This window comes from Ambystoma mexicanum, chromosome 1p (assembly GCF_040938575.1).
Source record: "Ambystoma mexicanum isolate Mex_15411 chromosome 1p, UKY_AmexF1_1, whole genome shotgun sequence".
Taxonomy (NCBI): Eukaryota; Metazoa; Chordata; class Amphibia; order Caudata; family Ambystomatidae; genus Ambystoma; species Ambystoma mexicanum.
The window spans coordinates 1,265,994,547-1,266,008,620 of NC_090921.1; the positions used below are offsets into that span (position 1 = coordinate 1,265,994,547).

Sequence of the window (14,074 nt, forward strand, 5' to 3'; positions counted from 1 at the left end):
GAGATCTGGGAAACCGCTGGCAAAGAGCAGCTACAGTGATTCGGATTAATGTGGTCTTGGGCAAGAGACTTGAAATAGACTGGTTGTGAAATGCTTTGAGGTGTCTTGGTTTGTAGCAAGACTGGGATATGGGTCTCGCTGGCTTAACAATTCCAATAAGCTCCCTGATAGCTCTGTCTGGTGTTTCATCCATAAATTCCTGCCACTTGAATTGAAGGTCTGACGAATTCAGAATTCTTTAGTGAAGGGCTATTGGCAGTTAGTTTTAGTGGGTGTCTGCAGATGTCAGCTGGTGTTTTTGAACACCTGCTGAAAGCAATCGTGCTAAGGAATACCAGCTGGGAGAAGAGCCTATCCATGAAGGCTGGCAAAAAGCAGCGACTTTCCAAATCGTTTGATTAGAGAGCAGTGGACTCTAGGATGTGACAAGACAGGCCTAAAGAGTGTAGCTGCTCACAATAGCGGGCGGCATCGTTTGATGCAAGTTAATAGTGTTCTTTGGAGAGCAGTGCCTCTCCGATGGAGCTCTAAGAGTGCAACTGATTCCAATACAAGCCTACTGAGTGCACCACGCTCCGACTGAAGCTTGTAGAGTACATCAGATCACAAAAGTGTGTAGCATACACCAGATCACAATGGAAGCGTATATACTGCAAACTGATTGCAATAGAGTCCTTTAGAAGGCAACAGAACTCGGATGGAACCCCATAGACAACTCCAGGTCACAATGGAAGGGGGCGTGAAGCACACCAGGTTGCAATAGACATCTTTAAAGAGTGCAAAGCTTTAATTGAAACTTACAGGCTTAAAAGAGCCCTGCATAGTACACCAGGCGTTAATTGAAGCCCATGGTATACACGGGAGCCCAAGGAAATCATATAGAGTGCTGCACCCGATCACAATGAATGAGTGCCTTTTGATTGCAGCAGAGCTCAATGGAGGACCGTATATTGCACCATAGCTAAGTGAACGCTTATAGATTTCAAAAGGTATCTATTGTAGCCTATAGTGTGCACAAATGCCAAAGGAAGGAAGCTAAGAGAGCACACAAGCTGCCTAACCGTGGCCTGCCTAGAATCATACCAGAAGCGAGTGCACTCGTTCTCCAGAATAAACTGCAGATGGCAGATCATCTATGACGGGCCTGTGTGGAGCAGGAGTCGCACAGGAGACCAGCAGAGGGCTCTCGCTATGAAGCACATTTCCTTTTGGCAACACCCCCCACTGTGTTGGTGACAGTTCTTTTCATCAGACCGCTCAGGTCCCCAGGTCCTGTTACCTGAGGCGCTCCCAGCACCTCCTCCACCTCTCTGTCACCCACAGATTATTTGGCTTTTGGAGACGACGAAACCCACAATCAGGTGCATTTTATTTGTTCAATCCAAATGCAAAGGTCTTGCGACGGTGCCTGTGCTGTGGCTATTTTAGGCATGTGGGGTAGGTTGGCATTTCTAAGCGTAACAAGACTGCAGGGATGTATGTGCATGACACTCAGACAGCCCACGTCTGCGAAGGTCCTACCTGCTCGGTTCCTGAGATAGTAGTGGGAGGTGAGGACTCCGTGCAGAGGATCTCCGGTGCGGCGTTCACAGGAGCATGCCTGATCTGTCCGTGGCTCGGCCCCTCCCCCACAGATAGGGTTTTTCAGTGCACGTGTCCTGGCCTGGGGCAGGTATGTGGTCAGTGCCTCCAGCTGCGGCCATCCAGGCGCACGCACAGCCGCGTCTCCAAGGCAGCGTGAGCAGGCGCCATCGCTCCAGATGAGTCCCTGGTACCGTGGTGGGGTTACCGTAGCATCCACACCCGCAGCTGGCGCTCGCCCCCTTCCTTTCTCTCGCCGGCAGCCCCTGGTCCTCTCTACGAGCCTCGCAGCCTCCCACCAGCGGCGGGGATATGGACGGCTTCTCTTGTCGGCCACGGTTTTCTGCTCGTGTGTGGGCGAGCTCGGGGAGCCTGTCAAGCTCTTCCCATAACGCGTGCGTGCAAAATCTTGTGTCAGAGCATCCCCGCCGTTCCGAGCGCCGCAGGTGTCTGCCCTCCGGCTCGCAGGGGCTTCCTGCTCCACACTGCCGGTCCACTTCTCACCTTCTCCTGCCTCTTCTGCGCTTCCACATTTAAGGAGCCCCTTTCTCCAGTCTGAGCCAGCTCCCCGGTCTTCGATCGCACGCGGCTCGTTGGTCTCAATAAATCCCTGCTCCAGTAGAGTGCACGGCGAGCCTGTGGTTCCTTCTCCGGTGCCCTGTCCTGTGTGCTGGAATGCTCCCGTGCCCGGTGCTGTTCGGGAATGATTCGGGATCTTTCCTCTCGCTCGGGGTGGACCCACAGACCAATAAACAGTGAAACCGATCAAAGCCTCGGCTCTCCCATTCATCCAGTGGCATCGGGCTTTGCACAAGAGCGAGCGAGCGAGCGAGCGACCGTCCCCCACCCCCTTATTCACATTCAATACTTCACCCCTCCCCAATCACAATGGAGCATGTGCAAGAGGGGGCGAAGAAGGGAGGAGGGGGTCTGAGAGAAGGTGGTGGGTGGGAAGAGAAATTAGTGAATAAAAAGGGTTGGCGAGGCAGCCTGGAGACACCAAGCTAGAGAAGAAGAGACTGCGGCGAGAGGGGGTAGAAGACCGTGCAAGAAATATGTCAGAAGAGATGAGAAAAGGAATGTGAAACGGGGAGTTGGACAGGAGGTAGGACACTACAAGGGGCAGCTAAGGCAGGTAAGTGGGGGAAGGGATAAGCCAAAGAGGGAGGTACAACGGGGAGGTGTTGTTACCCCCATTAGGGGCACGGGGGAGGCTAGATGGACGGGGGGACGGAGGCTGTGCGGGCAATACAGGGGAAGGAGGCAGGTACACTGATCTGCTTTGGAGGAATAAGAAGAGAGTAAAAGAGCCGTGGAGGGTAAGAGACAGCACGCGAGATATAGAGGCAAAGATGGAAATAGAGAGAGCAGCGAGACTAGAAAAAGAGAGTGGCAGAGGCGAATACAGGACACGGGGGAGAATGGACAGAGAGATACTGTACATAATGCGAAGGGCATGCAAAGAGGGAACAGGATGGGCAAAGGGTGAGCCGGGAACATGAGACGTTGAATTGAAGATGGTAGGGAGATAGAGGCTAAAAGGAGGCACGGGTGCAGGAATGAGGAGAGAAAGGAGTAACGAGAGGAACGGGAGGGCGCAGTTCAAAGAGAGTGGCAGAAAGAGGGCAGATCAATGGAAGAAAGGATGGCAGAAAGATGGAGAGTGGTAAATGGAGAGGCCTGATAAAAACGAGAGGACACTCAATTGGAAAGGGGAGAGAAGCACAGGAAGATGGAGGGAGCAAGGTAAAGCAACGTGTAGAAATATAGGATGACTGCCCCTGGAGATGGAAAGCAGCCTGCACAGTCACCGTTGCATTGCACACAGCAGAAGCTCAGCCATGGATAGCAGAGGATGGAGTTCAGGCCGGATTGCAGAACAGAGACCAGGCAAACAGACATCCCTGGACATTAGTTACTAAGCAGACATCCTTGCAGGACATACAGACGCCGCTGGAGAGCGTAGGGTGGGGTACAGACAGCCCTAGAGATCACTTCCTGGCACAGAGGGAGACAGCCTGGGGCAGCAGAAGTCACCTTACATGCATCTTGGACTTAGAGGGCAGACGCGTAGACATCCACTGAGTGCAAAGGACATAGTACAGACACCGCTGGAGAGGGCAGGAAAAGCAGAGCCTACACATCTCTCTCGAAAAATGACTGCCAGCTTTGGAGAGAAGAAACAGGAAGAGACACATGGTTTCATAGGACTGAGAGACAATCGCCGAAAACAATGCACAGCCAGAGACCCTTGGAGAGCAGAGGACACAAATGTCTGTCGGATGAGAACATGTAGTCCGCCAAAGAGTACAGGGCAGCAAACAGCGGAGTACACCAACCTCACACTCCGACAGTGCGCCTTAAATTACACGCACGTTTCCCTGGCTCTCTCAAGTCAAGAGGAGCCGGGGTGGGGTTCTCACTATTTCCCAGCTACAGCTCTGTCAGAAAACAAACCGCAATACAATCAGAGAGAACAGCTGTCCATCCGTGAGACATTCAGAGACGAGGGGACAGTCTGTGGAGCTCAGGGTGACCCAGTTTCTAGCAGAATTGCATAATAAATACTCCTCTTTTCAATGCAGTACAGGGCCAGCCATAACGCCCATACAGACAGCATGTGTAACACTTAGCAATGCGCGGGTGGCCATGTATAGCAGGGCATAAAACGCCGTTTTAAATTCAACTCGGGCTCATGGAGGGAGAGTAGGAGGCGACAGCTAAGAAAGAACTAGGAACATGGGGTTGTTGTGTATGTACGTGTGAGAGAGACGGGAAGTACAAGATGTCTGCTAGCATTTAGAAAGCATGTTATTTCAATCTGCGACCTAGCACTACACCTTAAATTACTGCAGGCTGGAATGGGGGAAGAATTATGACATAATAGAATCGATTTTACGACTAGTTCAGTTACAAGGTGAAGATTAAAAACATACAAACTGGCTTCTTTAAATAGAGTTGAGGGGGAGACAAGGAATGCATCCCAGCCCAACCCTGTTATTCTCAATATCAATGTCCTCCTTACATTGCTAGAGGAATCCCAGGGCTGAGACGGAATGGCTCAGAAATAAAATGCCTGCTATATGTAGATGGCGTGGTCCTTCTGACACCCATCAAGGAAGGACTTAAGTACAATCACAACCTCCTCACAGAGCTCTGCAAGACCTGCGCCCTGGAGGTGACCCGAATAAAGCCCCACAATCATGGTAGTCCAGAATACAGCAAAGAGCAGCTGCAGAACATTCAACAAAATGAAACAGAAGTTGCGCTCATTGCAGACTACACTTCCCTAGGTCTGAGAATAAGCCCCTCTGGAAGTTCTAAACTGACGATTAAAGCACTTCAAGAAAAAAACCCTCTGCACCTTGTATGTCATCAAAAAGCTACTAGCATCCTTCAATCGACCTGTAAAATTCATGCTGAAACCTTATGACAGCTCCATCACCCCATACTTACATTTTAGGAGGGAGATGCAGGTACCAACATTAAAAAAGAATATTCAGAATTAACACATTTGCCACAGAACTTCTGCACCCCCACTTCTGCAAACAGGTACTGTGTGTGCCTAGAAGCTGCTCAAATCATGGGTGCAGAGCAGAAGAAGAGAGATTCCCTCTCCTGCTCAAAATCCCAAAGCTCATTTTAAAATTCTGTTGCTCTATCAAGAGCAGTAATCCAAAATCCCCCCACTACCAGGCACTGCAAGACCAATCGGCAAAGCCCTAAAACAATCGCTTTTACAATATAATGGAGAACTGCAGTCATTCAGCAGCAGTGCCCCACAGTTTCACAGTGTAGAGACCAAAGACAGGGGTCTTAGAACAGGCCCTAAAGAAGATGTACACTGTACACTGGAGAGCAGGAGAGGAACAGCCAATGTAGCTAAAATGCTATATATCAGTGGGGAAGTGAGGGCTCTAAACTAGCTAATTTAAGTTACAAAAAAAACAAATCACAGGTAAACATTGACCATATGCAGACTGAGTAACCACACGCATGACTAGAGACTGGACGACACAGCTCAAACAAGAAGCTCAGGGAGAACAGACTATGGTGAAAATTTCACTTAGGAGGTATAGACAATAAGAGTAACTTTCTCTTGCACCGTCCTGTATATAAAGACAACCAGGACCCCTCCTTCCCCAACATTTGCAAAAATAAGGAAGTCGTTGCAAGTAAAACTGAAGAAGAACTGCTCTAGCTCATCCTCAGACAACTGTGGCATTCATCAGAGAGAACAGCAAAATATGTCTCTGCATTTCACCAGAGATGACAGAGTGCATAAAACAATATTGACTTTTAGAAAAAAGCTGAAAACATGATCACTACTGAAAATAATGTAATAGGGATATAGACCATGTATTTACTTGGCAATGTTATCCCTACTTGTCATGCCAATAAAATACCTTGCATTGTATATTTAGAGAATCAGGAAGGGTCTAAGTAATATGTATCTAACAAGTGAGAATAAAAGGCCTAGAAGGTGAAAGAGGCACAGAGAGAAATGGGAGTCATGGAGTATGATAAGAAGATAGAAGGTTGTGGGAGACAATGAGACTACATGTCAGAGGGGCAAAGTCAGGGATTGGAAGAAGAGGAGATAGAACAAATGAGAGAGTGTTATGTTATGCTATACATTATTTTAACAGCGCAAAATACCCATAGCAGTCTGGAAAATCACATTGTGCCCCGCTAGGGATCTCAAGACATTGGTCAGCAGGGAAGAGTAAAAACAGTGTGCAAAAATAGGGAAAAAGGGTTAAGGTTAAAGACGAACAGGGATACAAGACGTAGGTTGGTCAGGTGAAACGAGAGAGGGGAGATGCTTGCGATAGCTTGTGTGCATGATCCTGTGGCTAAGCAATCAATGCAGAACTGCTGTGCAGAGGGTTTACAGGGTAAATTCAACAGTGTCTGCAGATAAGGGAGAATTTACTGGAGGGCAGATAATATGTAGATATTATAAACAGTTGTGTATAGCTGCTGATGGACTCAATATATTTCATGACATTTTAATTTCATTTTGTCATTTGTATAGTGTCTTTCACCATGGGTATGGTTCCAACGTGCTGTAGGTTGAACGCTTTCGGAGGGACCAAAGTCCAAAGAATGGGAAATTGGGAGGTGCCATAAAGCATGTGTGCATTATAGCCATTAAAGTTAAGAGGGGGTGGCCAAGTCCCTGCTAGTCACCTATGTCTACATGACATGAGGATGGGTGTAAAGAGGCACACTAGAAAAAAAAACTGAGGGGGTGTGCAAGTGAATAGTCAATTATGACAAGACTACATAAAAATGGCAGAGAGCCATGTAAACCTCCCAGGTAGCTGCATCAAATTGAAAAGCAACCCACACAAGAGCATGATGAAAGAATATGAGCAGCTTCTAAAAACCTACCAAACAAGGGGGCTCATCATAGATGATGAACTCAACTACCTCAAGATCAGGCATCCAATCATGTCAACACTTTATTTCCTTCCCAAGATTCAAAAAGCTTTTGAACTAATACCGGAAGGAAGACCAATAATGATCAGAATAGGAGCGCTAACAGAACCACTTACACAGTACGTCAACAATGTCATTCAGCCATTAGTGATCACAATACCTACATACCTGAAGGACTCCATGCACACCCTTAAAATACTATCAGAAATACAATGGGAACCATGATTCCTTTTGGCAACTTTAGATGTCAAAGCGCTATACACTCCCATAGACGACAAACTTGCTATATAGAGTGTAACATATCTACTAGCAGACAAATCAGCCTAATTCTATGAACAGTTGGAAATGACAAAAGAGTTTTTGAAATTCTCACTAAACAATAATGTCTTCATCTTCAATTTATTTATTTATTTTCATTTTTGTAATGCGCCAACATGCCCGTGGGCCTCAGGGCGCACACAGAACAAGAACAAGAAGATGAGGACAAACAAGCAAAGAGGAAGAAGGAGAAGTGAGTCGGAAATTATTCCAAGTTTGAATAAGTGAGTCTTGACGGCACGTTTGAACGCGGTATAGCTCTGGATCTGCTGTATACCTGCTGGAAGTGTGTTCCACAAAAGGGGACCCTGAGCATCAAGTGTAGTGCCTCCAAAATTTGGCTGTCCTGAATTTGGGATAATTGAGAGTGACCGCCGAAGAAGAGCGAAGGTTCCTCACGTTGGGTTTGATGCCTATACGGGATGGCAGATAGGTTGGGCTGCTAAGACTGAGGCATTTATGGGTCGTAGTAAGCATCTTATGCGTTATGCAGTGTTTTACGGGTAGCCAGTGGAGTCTTTACCTAAAAGTAGAGATGTGTGTGCGACGTGACTGATTGAAAATGTCACACACGGCATTGTTCTGTGCCACTTGTAAGGATTGAATATTAGAGGCCGTGGTGCCCGCCAGGAGGCTGTTACAATAGTCCAATCTTGAATTTATCAATGCAGTGGACAATAGAGCACAGTTCTCTTCCAATATGAATGGTCGAATTATCTAATTCTCTTGTTTATAGCACCACAACTAGATTTTATGCTACAAATGTGGGATTTTATGGAGAGTTATTCATCAAGAACTACTCCTAAGATCTTAACTTTCTTTTGAACTATGATGGTGTTATTGGCAATTTGGAAAGAGGCGTAGTTAGGATCAAGTTTTGCCCGGGTGCTTTTAGATGCCACAATAAGGAGGTCAGTATTTTTATCATTAAGGGCAAGAGAATTACAAGCCATCCAATCTTGTATGGCTTTATATATTCGGTTAATGGTTCCCGAATCACTGCTGTATGAGCCACTCAATTGGATAACAACCTGAGTGTCATCGGTGTAATTTGTATATTGCACTCCCAGTTTGTTCAAAAGATCGAGAAGAGGCCGGATGTAAAGGTTGAAAAGCAGCAGCGACAGACAGGAGCCCTGAGGGACTCCGCAAGTCTGAGAGATGGGGGAAGATTGTTTATCACCCACGAAAACCCGTACCATTCTGGGACCCAGAAAGGAAGCAATCCATTTGGATGCGATTGCAGAGCAATTGGCGACCTCTCCGAGCCTTGACACTAGTAAGCTGTAATCAACTAGGTCAAAGGCCGCGGAGAGGTCCAATACCATGTGCAGAGCAGCTTAGTTTTTGTCAGCTATGCTAGCAAGTGTACATTTGAGATCAAGCATAGCTGTCTCAGTTCCATGACAAGCTCTATATCCCGACTGACGGGTACCCAAGATATCGTATTTTTCAACATGGGCCTGTAGCTGTAAGTAGGCCAGTTTATCAAGTATCTTGAGAAAATAGGGCACGTTAGTAATGGGTCTGTAATTGTCATTGTTGGCTGGGTCAAGGCCTTCTTTTTTCAGTAGAGGAGTGATCCATGCCGACTTTAGCAGGTCCGGCACCAGACCCTCATCAAAGGAGAGGTTAACCAGTTTGGCAATCCATGGGACCAGGGTCTCTAAAGACTCCTTAAGAATACTGGTGGGGCAGTCATCTGCTGGACAAGATGTGGCTTTGAGGTCCTGAATGATTTTGAATACTTCGTCTTCAGTATAGTGTGTGAAAAAGAATGGAGGGATTGTATTTTCACAGGTGTTGGGTGAAGTGGTATCAGCAGTGGATTGTGTAATGGCTACATTACCAAGGGCTTTACTGATTTTTTGTTTATGAGAATCAATCTTAAGTAGAAAGGCATCATGAATGCCCTGACACCACTTATCATCCTTGATAATATTGTTCATGGGAGGAGGCTGATTTTGAAATTCCGCTAAGATTTTAAATAGCTCCCCAGTGTTAGATTTAGCATTCACTATTCTGTCATTATAGTGGGCCTGATCACGACTTGGCCGTTACCGCCGGCGGTATTACCGCCGGTGGTAATAGCCCTACCGCCGAACTACCCGGCGCTAATAGCGCCGGATCACGAGTTCGGCGATAAAGTAATTCCCCATTCCCCATTGAGCCCATTCGGGAATGCCCCATTCCCCATTGGGCTCAATGGGGAATTTTCGCGCTCTTACCGCCGGCGGATTTCCCGCCGGCGGTAATAGCGTGAATTTTCGGCGGATTTCCCCCCAGCTCAGAGCTGGGGCGAAATCCGCCGAAGCCCTGATTCGGCAGACCCTTAAATCTGGCGGTATTAGCGCTACCGCCAGATTTAAGGGTTACCACCGAAGTCGTGATCAGGCCCAGTGTGTGGCCTTTGCTTCAGTAATGAGCTTTTTGTAGTTGATGATGGATTTTTTCTATTTGGTTAGGGTGTTATCGTTTGGGTCTTTCCTCCAAGCTCTTTCAAGAGCTCTATTTTCAATGGTGAATACTAAAGACAAACAAAATGAATAGCCATGGGTGCATTCTATGCACCAGCCCTAGCAAACGGCTTTATGCACTCCTATGAGACAAAACATGCCATGACCAATCAGAGATTTACGGAACAGATTGTCCAATGGTTCCGCTACATTGATGACGTCATCCTAATATGGAAAGGGACACCCGAACAACTGGAGGAGTACGTTCAATATCTGAACACCAACACATTTGGGATCGAACTCACAAGCATCATCAGCGCTACCAAAATAGATTTTTGGGACCTAACAATAATGATAAATGACAACAAACCAACCACCAAAACATAACGCAAACCTACGGAAATAAATTCAGTACTCATTGCAAGCAGCTGCACTAGGAAAACAGTTGTCAAAAACATCACTAAATCAGAACCAGAGGTAATTGCAACACTGAGGAATTTTCTGAAGAAGAATGCTGTTGCTTTACCAAAGATTTACCAACATGGGATGCACGGCAACCAACCTCAAAAAAGCTAAAAACAAAACCATATTCATGCCCGGAGAAATATTACTAACACCGAAGGACAAACGAGCAAACAAGGATACGACCATAAGATTTGTGACACAATACAATTCAGACAGTCACAAAGTACAGAACATTCTGACAAAACATTGGGAAATCCTTATGATGAATGAACACATCAGGCCAAGCCCAGCACCATACCCAAGCTTATCATTCAGCAGAGCGCCAACACTGTGTAATATACTAAGCCCATTCTCTCTGGCTCAAAAAAACATAGCCGCCACAGATTGGCTTACAGCCAGCACCCCCATAGGGTTAACCAAATTCGGCTCATGCACAATGTGCACATATGCCAATGAAATGCAAACTGTTACTTTGAAAGGCTGCTCAACTTTTAAAATGACTGAACACAAACTACAGAACTAAATATGTGATTTACGTACTTGCATGCATATGTGAAAAAATGTACATCGGAAGCACGATCCGCGAAGTACGCATCAGAACAGGGAACACCTTAACAGCATCCATTCCCAGGATGTCAAATTACCATTGGCCAACCACTGGCACCAACACCATCAGCTTGAAGACAAGAGAAAGATCCAATTCATTGGCCTAAAAACAGTGAAGAATGGACCAAGGGAAGGCAACAGAGAGCACAAATTACGTCACAAAGAATCACGACTGATCTGCCATTTCAGATGTGTGAAAAATGGCTTGAACGCTGATCATGATTTTAATGTTTTTCTATGTAATAACGTATACTATGCTGTCACTCCTCCCCGAAATCCCGATGCCAGCCATCAACTCCGCAGCCTGGAACACCACACCGAGAACAGCAGGCATTGACATCCAGCTCTCCCACCCCTAGTTCCCCCCCCTTAGTCACCCATCTGTGCTCCCCAGGGCCAAACAGAACCTGGATACCCAGTCGCCAAATGCTTAACACTTTTACACAACGGGTGTCACCTATCACAGCTCCAACCTGTCCAACGCCATGCCCTTGACAAACCAACAAGGTTCTAACTGGACACCATGGATAATGGGGTCTGCCGCCCGCCTCACCAGACAACACACACACACAACGAATGGCAACCTCAACTGCAGTTCATGAACTATGCCCAGTTTAACAGCCACCACACACCAACCCGTGACACCACATTTTCCATCAGTGGAGTAGTCATACAGATCTCGCAAATTACGCATGCACATGAACACATGCCACATTATATATGCTGGTGCTCCACACTCCCCCTCGGGTGAATAATCATGCAGAGTTCCACACTACGAATGCAAATGTAAACATCCCTTAACTATGTCTCACAAACCCACATATCCCCTCGTGGACAACACAACTGTTTAAACTAAACATGAACTTGATGCACTGCATCCCTGTTATTAGCACAGCAACTCTGACGGCAATCGCGACCCTAGTACACATGCGCAAACAAGCAGTATCCCTCTTCCACGCGCACAGCCACACAACGCCAGCATAACAGAATTGGCGTGCACTCATCAGTGACCGGCAACACCGAAGGAGCAAATGCTCCAGACTCCGTATATTAGGTAAGAAAGCCCAGCACCATGCTACGACAAAGGCACACGGCCTCAGATAGACTCGGGCCACGCCACAAGCACAGGTCCGCACGCTCCCATGAATCGGCCCTCAACATTGATCACTGCAACGCGACGGCCTCACTCACATAACCGGGCCCCGCTGCCATTCACTAACAGTAGACTCGCGCCAACCACATGGTCAAGCCCTCAGCCGCTCGGTGCATACCCCGACAAAAGGACCCCATCCCCGCAGCCCACCTAATCTTATGTTCGCTAGGCACAGGACACAAAGACATACCTGGGGAATCCCCCAAGACCATGGTCATCCGACCGGATTCCCACTCAGAATCCAGCACGCCCCATCCACCACGCCATTGCCCTATGCCCCACACCAACGTGGCTCCACCCACTTCGACCAAGTAGGCAACGTGCAGAGAATCCACTAGTATGCACAGATGCGCTAGCCCAGCATTCCTACACACAGGGTCACCACACGCCTCCACCCATGCTCAACAAGGCACCCATTGGAATAGGCACAAAATGGCAGAATATCTTGTATCAAGAACGGAAGACCTTGGGCACTATTAGCCCCAAAAGGCTCCACGGATAATGCTTTTAAAAATGCTAATCCACAAGAAGATCTCAAACACAAATTTATAAAACTGAAAAACTGTCAACAAAAGAAATCAATACATTTTGGGAGAAGACTACTATGCAAGAATATGCGGATCAGAAGAAAATTCCCAGAGGACTAAGAATCCTTATATTTCCGGACTTCGAAGATCCGAAAGATGCAGATCTAGCTGATCAATGGGAGGAAAACCTGATCCAATGCTCCACAACAATGATCCATTTCCTAATAGAACATGCCAAGCTATCTCATGAAAGACTAGTCACACTCATAGAAGAGGCCAAAAAAAGAAATAGAAAATTGCAATGCACCAGCAGCAACTAAGGAAAAAAACTACTGAACCATGTAGATATTTAAAACACACCAGAATTAAATAAAATGAGATGACAAAGACTACCGGGAAGATAGAGTTGTTACGTATCAGGGCAAATATGATCAAAGACAAAACAAAATCTCAGGAAAGCACCCTGAATAGCTCACCAGCTAGTTCTGATGTTAAAAGCGATCCAGAGGAAAGATTGGATGAAAGAGAAAGTGCCACTAATGAACAAACAACAAAAAAGCTTTATTTTTTAGAGCAAATCAAACATCAGAAAAAGGCAAACTGCATATAACCGCAACCAAGAAAAACTGTGTTTTGCGGTACCATTGACAAATATAACAACCCCACCAGAAGAAAGAGAGAAGGAAGAACTGATAAACAGCATAAACGTGTTAGAAGAATAGATAGACCAAAGATGGACAAGGTACCAATCAAAGAAGCAAATGGAACAGGGGAGCAACAAAATGTAGTAATGAAACTCTCAGATAAACAACTGACATCAACAGAGATCCAAGTACTGAATAAGCGTCTCTCCTTTTCACCATCGAGTCACAACAATTTTGTGGACATCCAAATTGACTTCTTTAAGTTCACACGACGGCTCAAATAAAAAAAAAAAAGTGCAACTAAACCGACGATATACAAACGCAAGAACCTAAAAAGTAGCCAAGTGCACTAACTCTTGGTGAACTAGATGATATATACATACTCAGCACTTTAGATGAAGACAATACTAACAACAAAAGTGACTGTATGACAGTACTAGCAATAGAGAAGAGAATGTGGCCATGAAAATCCCAAACTTAAAAACAAATCTAAATTCACGCCTCAGCTATTTGCACAAAACTATATAGACACCTTTCACCAAGCGGTCATTATAGACCACCACAAACATGAAAATCAAGAAGGCACAAACCGCAACAGGAGAGCCAACCTCAGCACAGAAGAAATTACAATTCTACAAAAAATGCGCAATGAGAACAGCATCATAATAAAAGAGGCCGGTAAGGGAGGGAACATTGTAGTGATGAACAGACAAGACTACATAAAAATGGCAGATGACCCCCTAAACCTCCCAGGTAGCTGCATCAAATTGAAAAGCAACCCACACAAGAGCATGATGAAAGAACATCATGAGCAGCTTCTAAAAACCTTCCAAACAAGGGGACTCATCGCAGATGATGAACTCAACTACCTCAAGATCA

General features: G+C 46.2%; 1 protein-coding gene and 1 long non-coding RNA gene across 2 annotated transcripts in view; one reads left to right on the top strand and one right to left on the bottom strand.

The window, feature by feature from the left end:
* The window catches only part of SHANK1 (SH3 and multiple ankyrin repeat domains 1), a 2,604,687-nt gene extending 2,602,247 nt beyond the window's left edge, over positions 1-2,440 (bottom strand). The window contains exon 1 of the mRNA XM_069605116.1: positions 1,522-2,440. The gene's annotated coding sequence lies outside the window, so the exon portion shown is untranslated. The remainder of the gene's footprint in view (positions 1-1,521) is intronic.
* The window catches only part of LOC138452778 (uncharacterized), a 98,105-nt gene continuing 85,287 nt past the window's right edge, over positions 1,257-14,074 (top strand). Inside the window, exon 1 of the long non-coding RNA XR_011260313.1 lies at positions 1,257-1,361. This is a non-coding gene — a long non-coding RNA (uncharacterized lncRNA). The remainder of the gene's footprint in view (positions 1,362-14,074) is intronic.